The following is a 17,025-nucleotide window of genomic DNA, read 5'->3' as shown; positions in this document are numbered from 1 at the left end:
TATGTATTATGTATAATTCACAAGTAATAGATATTGTTCATATATTTAGCTATTTATCTTAGCTAATAGCTGCATTATGTTCAGCAGATGGCAATGCAACCACTTAAAAGATTTCTCATTAAAAAGAATTTATTAACACTCTATTAACTTTAATAAGAATAATATGGGGGTTTCACATATCTCCTGATTTACCATGCATACTATTCAAAAGTCATGGCTAGCTGTTGGTAGGGTAACTAAAATGCAGTTGCCATTGAAATAGTAACTTTAAATATGCCAAACTGCTGAATTTAAAAAGTTCCACTGAATTTCCTCAATCCTGAATTCAAACCAAAAGAAAAGCAGATTTTGACAGGTGTCATGTATGTGTGTGTCTCTCTGGGCAATTGTGATAATACATTTTATGTTAACTACCTGCACTTACTAAGCTTTGAAATTGATAAATAAATCCACAGATTTTATTTCTAGTACTTGCATGGTTTACAGCCTCTTCTTAGAGCTGGAGTAGTCCTAATTTTGCTCATTTGTTAACATAAAAGGGAAGATTTATCATCCCTGTATTTCAGTTCTTACCTGTAGGTTATGCTGCTTTTCATCTCAGTTATGTGAACATTTTCCCTTTCACATGACAACTATGTGGCATTGACTTCGGAAATACCATTGACGTTGAATGGTTTAGCACAGCACAGGTGTTGGGACAGACATACAGACATGTTTTTCCATCTTTCTCACATAAGTCTCTAGAGAGCTATGGAACCCTGCCCAAGTACCAATTAAATAAATGTTGTGTTTCTTTTTTCTTTTCAAAAAACCCCCTACTACATGTAATTAGGGAATACGTGCATTCCTTCTCTAAAGACTGCTTGTGGCTCAAAAGATGTTCCACAAATTTGTATCCACATCTATATTTTACTGGTTAGTAAAGCCGCAGAGATGACAGGTGACACTAGTGCAAGTAGTGAACTTCTCTTGCCTTCTCATTACTGTGGTGAAAGCATTCCGGTCTCTCTGATGGTAAAAAAAAAATAAAAAAAATAACAGATTTATGCACACTATCTTAAAACATAATGTCTACAGGGAAGAAAATCTAACCTACGAAACGCTTGCAGAACATTAATTAAATTGTTAAATGGTACTGTTGGCAAGCATTCTCACTTAGTCCTGTGGAACTCCCAGGGTTGGGGAATGTGAGGAGGCATGAGCTATTTTGAAGCAATTAACTTGCCATTGAATAATGGTGACAATTTGTCTGAATATCTTCATGGAAATTAACTGGGATAAGGAGACATACCTGTGGAGGATTGGAGTCTCTTGTTACTTTGGTCTCAGTTGCCAGGTTTACATGACACAATACATACTGGCAAAATCCTGCTCTTGAGTTCTGGCTTAGCGTTCATCGGAGTACAAAAGTCAAACCTGAACTCACTATGTATGACAGCAATGTAATTGTATTATCTTCATGGGAATTCCTGATATGATACTGAAATGCATTAAAAAGACTTTAAAAATTGTGAAGCTCCTGAGCTGCCAAAAGCATTACAGAGATGCTTCCAAGCTTTCTCACAGGTGATCCTTTCTTTACAAAATAAAGAAATAAATCATTCTTCTTTTCAGAAACAAAGAATACCGACCAGAGTTACAAGGCTAGGGAGTGTATGACATGACTCAGTGGATTAGTAACTCTGAAAGTAGCTTGTGGTCATGCGGGATGATTAGCTGAACGTGAACTTCTGTAGTTAATGAAAGGAGGATACTGTTGCAGTCAGTAAGGTATAGTAGAATGGATTTGAGGAGGAATAAGGAGTTGAACACCAAACTAAAACCAAAAAGCCTTTGCTGTACTTGAAACTGTAAGTCTACAGGGAAGTTGTTATGCCATTGACGTAAAGTTTAAATGGTGTATATGGACACTGTTGAGAAGCTAAAATAATCTGTTGTCACTGAGACTTCAAAAAGAGGTCATTAAGAGTAAAATGCCTCTTTAAAATTTTGTAATAAAAGCTGCAGTTATTATTTTTCTTGTAGGCAACAACACTGTCTGATTATCAAATAAAATGCGTACCTGACGGTTTTCTTGCTTTAGTACCAACCTATACAACATGGCTTATATTCAGGTGGCTAAATTCTGTTATCTCTGAAATACAATGTTCACATCTAAACAGGGTATTGGGAATAGTGTCTGTAGTGTCTGGCTTGTGCTGCCCTTGAGTCCTGCTTTGCCTTTTTATTATTCCCTTCAAGAACCATTTAACTATTTAGCAAAATTGGTGACCACGTGCCAGTGCCTGTGCTCAGACCTTAGCACTGCTTAGTTTATCAATATATATATTGCTTCTTTATTTATACTACTTGCATACTCTGATTTATAGAAATAGGTGAGTCTAGTTATTCTTAAAAAAAATCATCTATATACAACTCTGAAATCAAAGCAATATTCCTATAACTATTACCCTAAACAAATAATTTTGTTACTACTAGTGTAAGCCAACCATTTGCAAAGCAACTACCAGCTTAGCAAGCAGTGAGAGATGGATTTGAATGTGCAGTCATGGAAATGCAGTTCACAATTTCTGGAATTAAATACATCATGTCTAGGGCCTGTTTATGTGTGAAAGACATTAATTTGATTGTTTACTGTTTAGTTCTCATCATAACATATTAGAAAAAATGGAAAAGCTTGTGTTTTATGTATCGAAAGCCCATGATTTTCAAGCATTTAGGAACTTCTGCTTCATAAATGGCTTTTAAAACTTTGTAAGGCAGGTTTGAGTTAGCAATAATGTCTGAATGCTTTCAGGTTTCCGTTGCATCTGTTCTGTTGAACCCTTTGTTAGGTCACACTCTGCATCTCTGATCTCAGAGGGAATTTAAAGCCCCTTAGAAATCAAGAAAATTTAGCTTGAATGAGGCCTTTAAAGTTGTTCCATTTCTTCTGTTTACATTGAAACCTAGCAAAAGAATCTCATCGTTTTGGAGGGTTTTTTTTCCGGGCATGGATACAAAAGAGAAGTAGGAGCCCAGTTTTAATATTTTACAAGAGTGATTTAGCAAAGAAGAACAGGAAACTCCATTCTTTCTAGCAAACTCAATAAATCACTCTTGTTCTACTAAGTTTCGAAGCCTGCTGAGCTGAGTTGTAAATTTGCTGAGGCCTGCTTCTTGCCTTCAGAAGTTTTTGTAAATGCTAAAACGAATGTGAGATGAAATAAACCTCTCTATGATGTAGTTAAGAGCCTAATCTGAACTCCATGGAAGCTGCCTGGAAAGTCCTTTCTGCCTTTACACAGCTCAAAGAGGTCACAAACGATATACATCTCTTGTACAGCCATGCTGTACCAGACAGGAGGGGAATTCTTAAAGGAGAAAACAAGCATATGCCCCTGGACTTGGGGATGGCAGCATTCATTTTCTGTCTGTTACGGACTAGTGTTGGTGACAGCCAGGAAATTGAGGACAGGTAGGATCTGAGACCCTGCTCAGCTGGAGACATGAGCAACTGCAGGGTCAGCAGTGACACAGCAGGGAAAAGAAAGCCCAGGAGATTAATTTTTGTTTTCACCAACCTTGTTGTCATGTGTATTTTTTTTCTAATTTTATTTTCCTTTCCACTTTCCATGTTGCTCCCTTAGCTTCATTGACTCTGTGAGTCTTCCATTGCAGATGGTTTATGTGTACTTCAGGGGAGGAAGAAAGACAGTGGGGGCACAAATCTTCATGTCTGAGTGGACATCACTCAGGATGGTATCAGCATTATGCTGGTGTGGCTTTCATTATATCTGTAGTTTCAAGTATTAGAAATGTATTTTGCAACTGGGTCAGTATTCAATTTTCTAAGATTTTTTTTTTCCAAATGTTTTGTAAGCTATCAGTTGGGGGTAGGCTTAAGCTTTTACACAAAACACTCAGCCCTGTAGATTTGTGCAAAATGTAAAACAGATGCCTGGCAGGCATAGAGTACGTACTGCCACAGTACACTGGTGATGGCTTTCAAACCATTGCTGTCTACTTCATTGCACGTAAATATGAATCTCCTAACCCCTTTGCTTGAGTTTGACAGGAACTTTCATACTCCACATGCTTCCCCTTGCTCCTTCTCCCAGCTTTTGTTGCTGAGCAAAGTGCCACATGGCGTGGAATATGCCTTTGGTCAGCTGCTGTCCCAGCAGGGTCTTCTCCCTACCTCTTGTGCGCCCCTAGCCTCCTCAGTAGTGGGACAGGATGAGAAGCAGAGAAGACCTTGACACTGTGTAAGCTCTGCTCAGCAACAGCTAAAACACTGCTCTGGTCTCAAATCCAAAACAGAGCCCCATATGAGCTGCTATGAAGAAAATTAACTCCATCCCAGTCAAAAACAGTATGTGAGGTTATGTTGTTATAATTAATCATGCGACTCGAATCCATTAAGAAGGGAGTTCAGTAGCATCCTTCCTAAATGGAGTATTTACAATAAGCATCAGACACCAGTGACTCCTCTGATCTCCTTGATAAAGATCAGTGTTGATTCCTTTATCTGTGCAGATGCTCAGTTTGGGACCAGTTTGCTAACCGAAGGAAGTAGGTTCTCGTGATGTTCTCTGTGTGCAGGCCTTTTAAATGAATTCTTTAAAACATTGTTTATGAAAATGTGTTTCAGAAGTTGGTTGTATTTGTTGCCACCCAGGGCATAGTCACTATTCTCTTTTTCAGCCACTATGTTCCTTGAGAATGTGCAGCTGAGAACAATGTGATTTAATTTTGCTGGTTGGAGATTGAAACATCAAAGAAAATTGCTGCTTATCTAGTTTTAGAACAACTTCAACCAATAGCAATATATTCATTTTGAGGAGGTGGTTCTTCTTATAAATGTTCTTATCTAAAATAATTTTTAAAAGTATTCCAGAAACAAATCGGGGGAAGAAAGAGAAATTCTATTTTGGGAAGAGAGAAACTTTTAGTGACAGTATTCATATAGAAACTGTAACATAATAAGAGATTGCAGGATGAGATGAAGTGGAACTTTAGAAGTGGATGAGAAAGGAGATATGTGATTGCCATTATGAAAGTTTTGTAAAAGAGAAGACTTCAGACTTCATTCCTATAAGAGTTGGAAACGGCACATAAAGCTTTAAATAGGCTGAGACATTGCTGGATGCGTACTCTATCCACTTTAGTCCACAAATCAAATTGTAAATGAGGAGGACATCAAGTCTTACGATGGATACTAACACCTGTAAATCAGGGTGTATAAGTTTGCTGTCTGTGAACATGTCATTCAGTGCTAAAAAACATATCTGCACCTTGTTTGCATGAGCATCTTAAAAGACAGCTAGTGTCTCCTACTAAGTTTCATTACAACTGTGGTTATAAAAATAAGTTATAAAAATCCATTCACTATTTGGTTTTAAGATTTATTTATGATATCTTGTGGGGATAGTTGTACAGTTCATATTGGATCCTTTTTCCCCTCTTTGAAAGAAAACAAAAAATTAAGGAGTATTTGCAATTTCTTTTTGGGTCTATAGATTGCTTATCCTACAAGGCTCCTATCAGCGACAGTCCCATGATTTGGCCTTCGGTGCTGAAATTTTCTTTTCTCTGTTTCTTCCAGACACTGCCAATGTTGTACTGGGTTGATTGTTGACAGTGCTGATGGGAGTAAAGTAATCAAGGTCAGTCTGGAAAAAATAGCAGTGATGTTGAGAATGTGAAAGCACCTACTGGGTTTCCCAGCGTGGCTTGCAGAGTTTGTATTGCCACGGGCTTGAGGATCTGAAAGATCATTGCTTATCTTTTGTTTCTTCATGGCATTTGTGCCTGTTTTGTTTGCTGGTGAAGCATGTTGCCAGCATTGCACCTCTCAAGAATTCAGAGCTTGTTTAGCAGAGGATTCATACTTCTGCAGCCTCCTTCTAGCAGGGTGAAATTTTGAAAGCCCAATGTCACAATGTAAGAATTTCTATGTATTCTATTACTTGGAGAGGAAGTAGGACAAATAGTGAGGGTTTATCTGAATAATTTATTTGTTAATTTCTGTTCTTTAATTATTTCACATTCCCATATGGCAAACTTATTGGGCATCCTAGTGCATTTCAAAGTAGTGGGTTTTTACCTTAAATAGTGATTTGGAAAATTTTTAAAAATTACAAAAAGGAGAGTACAAGAGCAGAGGAATGGTCACACACTGGGTTTTCCAGTCTGAGATAAACATCAGAAAAACTCAGGCCTGAAAGATTTATGTTGGCAATCAATTCTGCTCAGTCAAATATTCATAAATATGATTTATTTAAATTATGTGCTGTTCAATAAACATCTGAATTGTTATTTATACATCTTGATTTGCCAAAACATTTTGCTAGAAAACTGGGAGGATGATGAAATATGATAAGAACTACTTTCACCATCTGTTAAAGGAGAAAACGTGACTTTTTTGGAAGAAAGATGCATATTTTCTTTAAAAAAAATATTGTGAAAGACTGCTTATGGCATGGTCAAGGGGCAAAAGGAATGTAAAACATATTTTAACCTTCTCTATAGGCACGTAGCTAAAATAGTTGTTTTAATAATGTAACTAACTGAGTTATAGAGAAGTAACAATGAATTTCAGTAATCTTCCATTACCTTTCCTTAGACAAGTGTTGCAGTTGGAAGAAAATCTTCCTGGCCTTTCATTTCTTTACCATAGCTAGGCTAGTCTGTGCATGAAAAGGGTATGTCATTTCTGAACGTTATGGGGGAAAAAAATAATGGAAGCAATTTTGTGTTAAGCAAATTACAAACAAGCAGGAACATGAAATTTTGGCATATAATTGCAGGTAGAACTCCAAGAAACTTGTCAAGTCCTATTCACAGTGGTCCCTGTAGATACTCTTGGCTTTTCTTTGGCTTCAGTTCACTTTACTACGGTGACAGCTAGGAGTTATGTGTTATTTTAGCTCTCAAATGCCATAAGGGGATTAGACTGACATTGTGCTAAATTCTGTGAGGATATATAGAAACATGTTTTTCCTCCCTGAAGATCTTATGCTTTTGTCTTTGGGGTCAGAGAGGGAAAAGGCAAGAAGAAAAAATGTAGTATATACATAGAAATATTAATTTAGCATAGAACTTTAGGATTTTATTTGTGTTTTATTGTATTATATGTGAACTATTATTATAATTTGATTGTTTTGCTCTGCAGTGGTTTCCTTCCTAAACCCTTCTGGGTACTTCCTCTCCCCTTCTCTTTGCAGAAACTGAATCCTAACTTTTAATTCACCCTTCTTTCCTAAGGAAACGTGATCACATTTCGTTTTTGTGAGGGAGAGGAAGAGAGAGAAAAAAAATCATTAGAAGTTTTGTGAAAACATGTAGTTGTATCAATGGAGGAGAGTCTGCAGAAACCTTTGTTAGATGATCAAGATCCACATTTATACAAAAAACCACCGGAAGCAGCTCATCTGTACATAGAACTGCCTGTGCCTGTTGATAAACTTCCACTGTGCTGTCACTTAGTTTCAGCATGTACCGCGTATTTGTAGTTCTAATGATCAATCATACGACTGTCTGGCTCGCTGGAGTTGCAGTTACCCACTCTGCACAAAGAACTGGTATGTAGGCATGCAATAGCGCGGTTAGGTACTCAGGTTTTTTAAATCATTCTTTGCGCTTTTTACAATTCAGAACACTGTTTTCCTCAGCAAATATTGTCCTTCAGCAAGAGATTAATCACAAACAAATGATGAAGAATTTTACTTGATAAATATTACATACTGAATATCACCAGGAGTGATAAAATAACCAGCAGGTCACACGCAGTCCAAGTAATTGCAACAAGCATATTGTCAGGAATATTAGTGATATTTAATTACGATTGCCTACAGGCATATATTACAACTTTCTGTGTCACCTTTGATTGTGCAGTCTGTTGTGTCTGCAAACAATATGAATTTGCTTGTCCCGCAGAGATAAGAATCTGAGAAGTACCTTTTTGTGGACGATCTGGGAAGTAATACCTTCTGGGACTACCGAGAATGCAAACAGTATGGAAAGTTAACAAGAGCTTTTATATGATAATTATAGATTAGATACATAATGTCTGATTTGGCTCAGCTTAGAGAAATTATAATCAATTTTCCAGTGAAGATTGTAGAATCACAGAATTGCTTGGTTGGAAAAGACCTTTGAGACCTGTCCACTACTAAACCATATCCCTAAAGCACCTCATCTACCCATCTTTTAAATACCTCCAGGGATGGTGACTCAACCACCTCCCTGGGTAGCTTGTTCCAGTGCCCAATAAACCTTTTGGTGAAGAAATTTTTCCTGATGTCCAGTCCGAACCTCCCCTGGCACAACCTGAGGTCTCTCATCCTATTCCCAGTCACTTGGGAACAAAGACAAACACTTTAGAATTAAGAATAAAATTAAAATAGTGAATCTCTTGTAATAGGGCCAGATCCTCAGAAGATACAAACCGTAACACCTCAATGTTAATAAAGTAAGCTGTGACAGTTTACGTCAGTTTAGGATTTGACCTTCTCCCCAGAAAATTATTTCTCTGAAGATCATACTTGCTATATTTGTCTTACTTTGTGCTTGGCAGAGAATTAATTAAGACATAATTGCTTTGGTGAACTCAGGATAAAACTTCTCTGGTCAAGAACTCTATTCATTTACTGATTAACTTGCTTCATGGCTGAGTTAGTTCTGCAGGGTCATGCTGTACTAATGACCAGAGCACAGGAACATTGTCAAACCAATGAGGACAAGGATAGCTGGGAAGTGTTCCAGGTACCATTCAATTAATCACTGAAATTTCAGGAGCTTTGGGGACAGAGATGAAAAGTAAGTTGAAGAGGAAGTACATAAAGAATTAGATTCGTATTCCAGAAGGAGGGTGGGAGGGAGACCTTACTGGTTGAGACTTAAAGGAAGATGAATAGAACAAAAATGAGAAGAAAAAAAATTTGAAAAAAAATGCATCAAAACATTACTGATGATTTTTTTCAGAGGATTGTGATTATTTCTTCTTTTCGGTAATGAATTTTGTTTTTTCTCTTTTAATGCTGCCTGATAGTGTGATCTCAATGTCAGCATGACTACTTGCATACGTACAGACCGTGTGTACATAAAGGCTGGTAAGATCCAGTTCCATTCACTTTTAAAATGTTTCTACTTTCTTTTTCGCCGTCCAAATTTTCTGCTACAGCACAGTTCTGTATGTGACCTAAAAAAATTGCTGTGTTTAAGACTCAAAACTTGATAATTCTTCTTAAGGTCAATGAGAATTGCAAATGCTCAATATCTCTCAGAGAGGTCTCAGAGACAGGCATGGTGTCTGGACACGTGGTTCCAAATCCCATTAGCACTACTGAGATAATGGCATGTGCACTGGAAGGAAAATAGGCTGCTCAGAGATTAGAGGAGACCATGTTTTTCTCATAATCAGCAGTTCAGTTACAGACTTTTTTTAAATAGCACTCTGCTGAAAAGTTTCAGCAGGTACAGAACCATGCCAGCTTCGTACAGGTTAAGGCATTCAGGAAATTGGCCAGAATCTTCCTAATTCTGTCTTAGATTTCCAGCTGATCTTTTTTAGGCTGCTGAACCCTGTTTTATCAAGTTACTAGAACTTGAATTGTAGATACTGAGCACATCACAAAATGTAGTTCTTTTAACAACTCTGGCTGCATATTTTTCTGGAAAACAATATTTAACTTTACTTAAATGAATCAACTCAGATGCAATTAAATTATACTGAAAACAAAACTCTACTTTTGGTGTTCTCATCAACTAGTAGATGAAGTAAAACTGTACCCATGAGCTTATTTTGACCTGCAAACTCACATCAAGGTTGCAAATTGAACTTCAGTGTTACCTTGTTGTTTAACTTGAATTCAGAACTCAGTATTGGAACTCAGGTGTTTTCTTGTAAAGGTGAGACACTAGTGCTTTAGTTTCTCAGTCTCTAGAATGTGGTCAGTGTTTTGGTTTAATTTTGTAAGTGAGAAGTGAAACTAAATTCACTAAGCTTGTGTAACTTTCACAGCATTGATTAAAAGGTGCCATAGAGAAAATCAATGAGTGGAGGTGTTGTTGACAAACTGAATTTCAGCACTGTATGTCTGATTCTGTAAAGACAATACAGCTATCATTGTGCTGTATAAATTGTGGGGACAATTCTGGTAATTTTTTTTTAGATGAGGGTCAGAACGTTGCAACAGTTTTAATTTAATTATAATGGCAGATGAAAGCTGTTTTTTGTTTGTTTGTTTGTTTTTTAAAGTAAAGTAAATTTCCAGGAAAAAAAACCCTCACAACTGTTTCTGGGGTTGAAAAATTTCAGACTTTTTTTTTAATCATTCAGTAAAGTCTAAACCTTTTATCCCAGAGACAATAAATCCACTGTACTGCATAGCTGAACTCTGATATTCTGGTTATTATGGCAGAACATTTCTGTAGGAGTTTCTTGATACGTCTCTGTGAACCAGCATATCTAGTTTAAAACTCTGCCAAATTCTAAGAATATTCATAAAATACTAAAGTAGTAGATCAAGCGGAAGTTGGACTTATTTCTCCAAGCATTTGTCTACTTCAACCTCTTTCTTCCCAAAGAATAAGATTCTTCCTTACCCCTTTCCCTCCCATTTACCGGAGACTGTTCTCCGTGAAGTACAAAATATCATTGGTACATTTTTCACCTACTGTGCTGAAGCACATATCACACCATGCAAACAACTTTGTATCTAAGTTCTCTGAGATGCAGTTTAGTGTGGAGTGACTGTAGTTAGCCTTAGTAGATAACAGAGGTAACTTTAGTCAAGGCTTTGGGAGGATGGCTGCTCTTTGTATCAGACTGAAACCAATTTAAATAATGCTAGCCTTGCAAGAAGCGCTGAGAAGACTGAATGATGTCCTAATGATGCAACATCGGCTGGAAAGAAGTCTGAGAATTGTTCTCCCAGTTGATACTTAATGTGTTGTTATTTCCTTTTTGTAATGGGGATGGCACTAATCTACCTAAGAGAGGTTTACATTTGAGCTAGTTATCCCAGTCAGTGGAGAAGCAGGCACTTTTGTCAATATGATCTAGGTGTATGTTGATTCTGTTCTCTAGGTAAGTAGCTAGAGTAGATCAGAAGAACGCCATGCCCAAACACCTTATAACTCCCTGTAAAAAGACTCTGGAGTGACTTGTTTTCTGCACTAGTGGTGTCTAAAAATGAATACCATACATGAAGTTTGAGTACAATTTTCTTGCTTAGAAGCATTCTCTATTGAAAGTTGAAGACTTTATATGTGTCAATATATTCCTTATTTTGCAGTTAAATGACATCAAAAGACCAATACATTTTCTAATTGTCCAGAAGTGCGGGAAGAGACAAATGCTAAACTCTGATGCAGCAGTTACTGTTTTTAAAAAGGGTCACACAACTCAGTCATACATCAGGAAAAGGTGAACACTACCAGTAAAAATATAGATACCTTTACAAGTTAATTATGTCAATAAAATGTGCCGGAAGTTTTAGAGTCACATATAAAGCATAGATGTCATATTACTCTTTTTATTAATTTTTTAACTGTATATCAAAACCAAGCACAAAAAAAATATGCTAAGAAAACACACTTATGATTACTTATGTAAGTAAATGTCAGTAATATTAAGACGTTTACTATGGATATTGAAATTTATATTACCAGAGAGATGTAGATGCAGAAAAAACTATAGGTCTTTTTTGTTTCTTCCTTAAAATTTGTATTTTATGTAGCTTTAGGTCTCAAAATAAAGATGATGGAAATAATAAAAATACAATTTTTCATTTGGAAACTGTTTTCAATTTGGAAAACAGAAAGGGAGCCAGATCTCTGGATTAAGTTACCCAGACTGGCCTTCCAGATGGAACTGTGTGAAGCAATGGGTGGTCAATTCTCCTCAGTCCAGGCTTTTACATCAGAACCTATCATGATGACACTCAAGCACTGACATTCCCCACTGCTCCCTCCCTGATTCCGCTTAGCAATCTGTACTCCCTTCTCTTGAGTTTGCGAGGCAGAGGCAGTATACTCCATGTCACTGACATTCTCAACTTGTATCACCTCTAAGTCTTTTTGGCAGCAGGCAAAAAGAAGTTCAGCAGAGGAAGCAGCAGCAGCTGTAGAACAGCTACAAGCTGCAGATGTCTCATAACTCAGAGGACTCTAGCTACATTGATTACTGATGACAGGGTCCAATTTCTTGAGTATATCAGTTTACCTTTTCAGAATGCAGGCATAGAGCCCTATAGGACAAAGTAGTTTGGAAGTCAGCATCTACATGAAGCTACATAGCATTTTGGCTTTAGTAATCTCATAAACTGCATTTTGTCATTACTGTTCTACTGACTCTATTTTTTAATCTAAAGTGCCTCAAATGCCAGTGCTCCTGGTGTTTTGGTGAGACATTTGGAAGAGGTTACTGGTATTAGAATCCAGTTGACAAATTGATACAGAACCTTTCCCATCACTTAGGTCATGGAAATAGCAGGAATCCCAGGTTGTAATCCCTCTTTTGACTTCCAGCCAGCACCAGTTTAAGGTTTTGGTGTTAATTTTCAAAGCAGTCTTAAGATTCATGCTTCCAAATAAATGAAGGAGGAAGTTTTTATATTTTGGTCTATTAAATCAGCAATATGCCATCAAAACAACTCAAAGCACGAGACAAGCATCTGAGAGCTGGAAGTAGAGCACTGGCAGCTAGAATAATAGAATTACAGAATCATAGAATGTTTTGGAAGGGACCTTAAAGATCATCTAGTTCCAACCCTGCTGACATAGGCAGGGACACGTCCCACTAGATGAGGCTGTCCAAGGCCCCATCCAACCTGGCCTTTAACACTTCCAGGGAGGGGAAATCCACTACTTCTCTGGGCAACTTGTTGCAGTGTCTCACCACTCTCACAGTGAAGAATTTCTTCCTAATGTCTAATCTAAATCTTCCCCCTTCCAATTTAAAACCATTCCTCCCTTGTCCTGTCAGTCCACGCCCTTGTAAAAAGTCCCTCCCCAGCTCTCCTGTAGCCCCTTCAGGTACTGGAAGGTTTCTGCGAGGTCTGCTCAAAGCCTTCTCTTCTCCAAGCTGAACAACTCCAACTCATAGAATCATAGAACATAGAATAACCAGGTTGGAAGAGACCCAACGGATCATCGAGTCCAACCATTCCTATCAAACACTAAACCATGCCCCTTAGCACCTCATCCACCCGTGCCTTAAACACCTCCAGGGAAGGTGACTCAACCACCTCCCTGGGCAGCCTGTTCCAGTGCCCAATGACGCTTTCTGTGAAGAATTTATGGGAGGTATTTCATTCATTCTCTGATCATCCTTGTAACCCTCCTCTGGACCCGTTCCAACAGTTCCATGTCCTTTTTACACTGAGGATTCCAGAACTGCACACAACACTCCAGGTGAGGTCTCACAAGAGAGGAATAGAAGGGCAGAATCACCTCCCTTGCCCTGCTGGCCGCGCTTCTTTTGATACAGCCCAGGACATGGTTGGCCTGGGCTCTTGAGTGCACACTGCCAGCTCATGTTGAGCTTCTCATCAGTCAGCACCCCCAAGTCTTTCTCTGCAGGGCAGCTCTCATTCATGTCATTCCCCATCCTGTACTGAAACTGCAGATTTCCCTGCCCTAGGTGTAGGACCTTGCACTTGGCCTTGCTGAACCTCATGAGATTCACACAGGCCCACTTCTCCAGCTTGTCCAGGTCCCTCTGGATGTGACAACCACACCACTCAGCTTGGTGTCATCTGTAAAGCTCCAAATAAACTTTTAAGAGGTCAGTTGAATGTCATCCTTTCTGAGAAATGCTGCATTCTGACAGATCCTTTTCAGCAAATGAGTCTTCAAACTCTGCCAATTTTCTCCCTGAAAAGACAAAACAAACCCAAAAGTTAAACGGCCATTTTAGTTGGCATGGCTTTTCAAAAATTGTTCCTAGAACTGCCTCTTGTCCAAAATTACATACAGACACTTGTGAAGACTGTGTGACTTTGTTATTGCCATTGAAATTTATTTAGAAAATGTTCAAATTAGAGATGCATTAATTTTCAGAATTTCAGACAAATAAACTAAAGGTAATGAATGACTTCTAGCTAATTAGCAGTTTGAAAGCATGCATTTTTTCCAGCAGCATATTATTGGAAATTGCTTATAACTACTATTTAAAAACACTTAAAATAAACCTTTGACAGTTCTTCATGCACAAATTTTACCTCTGCATGTCACAAGATGGCACTGTAAGAATATACATTGTATTTGCTCACTGAATGCTTTCCTTGCCACAAAATACTGCCATATACTACATGTTGATATATATGCAGTATATTTATATGTAGGTTTATGTAAGGATACTGCGTATCCTTCAGATCCCAACAAACAGTCTCACTAGGATCTACCTGAGGCAGTTATGTAGGTGGTCGAGTGTTGTGACTGGTCACAGACTGCAGACCCCCCTCCTACTGTGGTGTTAATACTGGGGCAGGGCAGGCGAGCAGGGCTCCACTCCATCCTCTCAACACAACCTGCAGGAGTACAGAGCTTTGCAGACCATCCCATAAAATTGACTGATACTATAATGAGTGTATGTGGAACCCATATGAAACTCAAAGATCACAACTTTGTAATAGGGAACCAGCCTGGCACATCATCCCTCATTTCTTGAGCCCAGACCTTTAGGAAGCTCTCTGAAGGAAACAGTCTATTAGCTACAGAGAATTGTCTTCATATCATGGTAGGGATGGCCATGACGCAGGCTGCCTCAGTATCCCAAGCCTGCAAATTAATTCTGAAAGAGGCAGATGGAGCACACAGCAGCAAGTGAAAGTGCTACGTGGAAGTCCCGTCTGCCACATGCTGATGTGTCTGTGCAGTCTCTGCTGCATAGTGGCTGGTTTGAGAACCTCCTGGTACCTCAGGCACTCTGTTAGAGACATAAAAGCAGTCATAAGTGCCTTCACATGCTATTGTTCATCTACACTGTGGTGTTTCCAGCACAGTGTGTGTTGTCGGGACTGCTCTAACCTCTTTGGTCTCTGCTCCCCGTGTCCATACGTCTGTCTCCTGTGCCAAGTGGATTCATGTCAGTATGTCACATGAACAGGGGGATTCCTAGCGGCAGTGAACTGTGTTATGAGGAGGCAGTAATGAAATCCTGAAAGATGGACCCTCTGCCTGTTCTTCTGAAAGTTTTGAAGGTCAGGGAGGTTGAGGGCTTCCAAGTATGCTGACCCTGAAGTGCCAGTCTTGCTGTGAGGTCTACTTTGGTTGCCACAGAGTGATATGGCACAAGGTACAGTTGTATCTCAGAATACACCAGGTCCTAGTTTGGCATCCCTGGCCTTCATAAAGGCCACTTTTTGATCTCTTGAATTTTGCATGGCGTTTAAATGGCTTGGTGTCGCAGCCACTTCCAGCAGTGCTAAGCTGCTGTGCCATCCTCTGACAGGTCTCTCAGGGCACAGCCTCCTCCTCTGGGGGCCAGAGGGGATTTATTCACAGGCACCTGTGATGGAATCAACCTTGGAGGATGACTCTGTCTATTCTGTTTGTAACATTGATAGTGGATTTCTGTGGCTGAAAGTGTCTGGAATGACTGCACATCAGAAGCAGTAGGACCATTGTGGCTGTGTCAGAGGCATATGGTGGCCATGTGGGAATATGCTCTCTCTGAACCAGAGAGCAGACTGTTTTGTCACCAGTATGTGGGTTTCCCCTTAAGGAAAGCTCAGTATCCAAATGCCTAAGTGGAATTTGCTGATGAGCTAGGAAATAAGTTATATGCTGGTGTTGTCATTCAGCCAGGGCCCAGATTAAAAAGAGTGGAGGGTCAAACCATTATTGTAGATCCACTATAACCATGAATGTGCTCATGTGAGCAGTTTTCTCCTTTCAGACAGCAAGGACATTCTTTTTGTTTAATTCCTCACCCTTCCCTTGATAGATCAGACCATTAATAATCTAGAATTTTATCTTTTTACTTCTTAGTAAGACACTTTCACCGTATCTTTTCCACAAGCTAAGTATTTTTTATTTTGTTTTTAAAGTGAGCTTCTGCATTTGTAGAAACAACTAATATTTTGTGCTGTGTCTTGTACGTGCAAAGTTTTGTTGTTGGCCCCCACACAGGGAAATAAAGGTCGGTTTACTTCTATACCCTCAGTACTTCTAGGCTGTAAATCCCAGCTTGTAGAGTGGCATTTCTGGGCCCTGGACCACTGTGATGTGTCTGCTGGTTTGGACTTTATTTAGCAGGAGCTTCACCTGCACTTATGCTCACCCTGTGCAGGAGCTCCTGGCAGTGAGGACTGGGCAAGGACCAGCCCAAACAAAAATTTGCTCTTAGACGCTGTGTTTGGAGACAAAAGCAGTTTGCTAGCACAGATGCAGACTGCTCCGTGCCTCTTGGTGTATGTGCTCAGGCATCCTCAGTTTAACTGGTATGGGCTTAGCTTTAGTGACCATTGTTTCTAGACTCTCAGCTCATTTGAATACCTTTGTATGGCTTTCAAGCAATATCCATTGTATGAAACCTATGGATGTAAATTAATAATCTTATTTCTCGTGCTTTTATATAGTAGGTGAACATGCACTTTGTACAATTTAATGTTTCTTGAGCACTACCAACACATTTTAGAAAATACAGCAGTGTTGAATTTCAAGAGAGGATTACAGAAAATTCCAGGTTGGAAGGGACCTCTGGAGAACATCTGTTTGAATCTCCAGCTAAGCACTGTCTAGCCAAGGAGTATTTCCAGCAAAGGAGATTCCACCACATTCTGAACTGCCTATTTTGGTGTTTAATTCTCCTCAGGATGCTTTTTTTTTTTTTTTTTTTTTTTAAATCCACGTGAAATTTTCCCTGGAACAACTTGTGCCTGTTGTCTCTTGTCCAGCAACTGTGCATCCTAGAGAAGAGAGTACCTTCAGCTTCTCTGTAACTTCCTCTAAGGTGTTGGATTACAGTGGCAAGGTAGAAGCCTGATTTCTGATAGAGGTGGATGCCTACCACCTCACAAAGGTTTCTTTGTG

Source organism: Phaenicophaeus curvirostris, chromosome 6 (genome assembly GCF_032191515.1).
Source record: "Phaenicophaeus curvirostris isolate KB17595 chromosome 6, BPBGC_Pcur_1.0, whole genome shotgun sequence".
In the NCBI taxonomy this organism is placed as follows: domain Eukaryota; kingdom Metazoa; phylum Chordata; class Aves; order Cuculiformes; family Cuculidae; genus Phaenicophaeus; species Phaenicophaeus curvirostris.
This window is presented reverse-complemented; position numbering follows the sequence as displayed.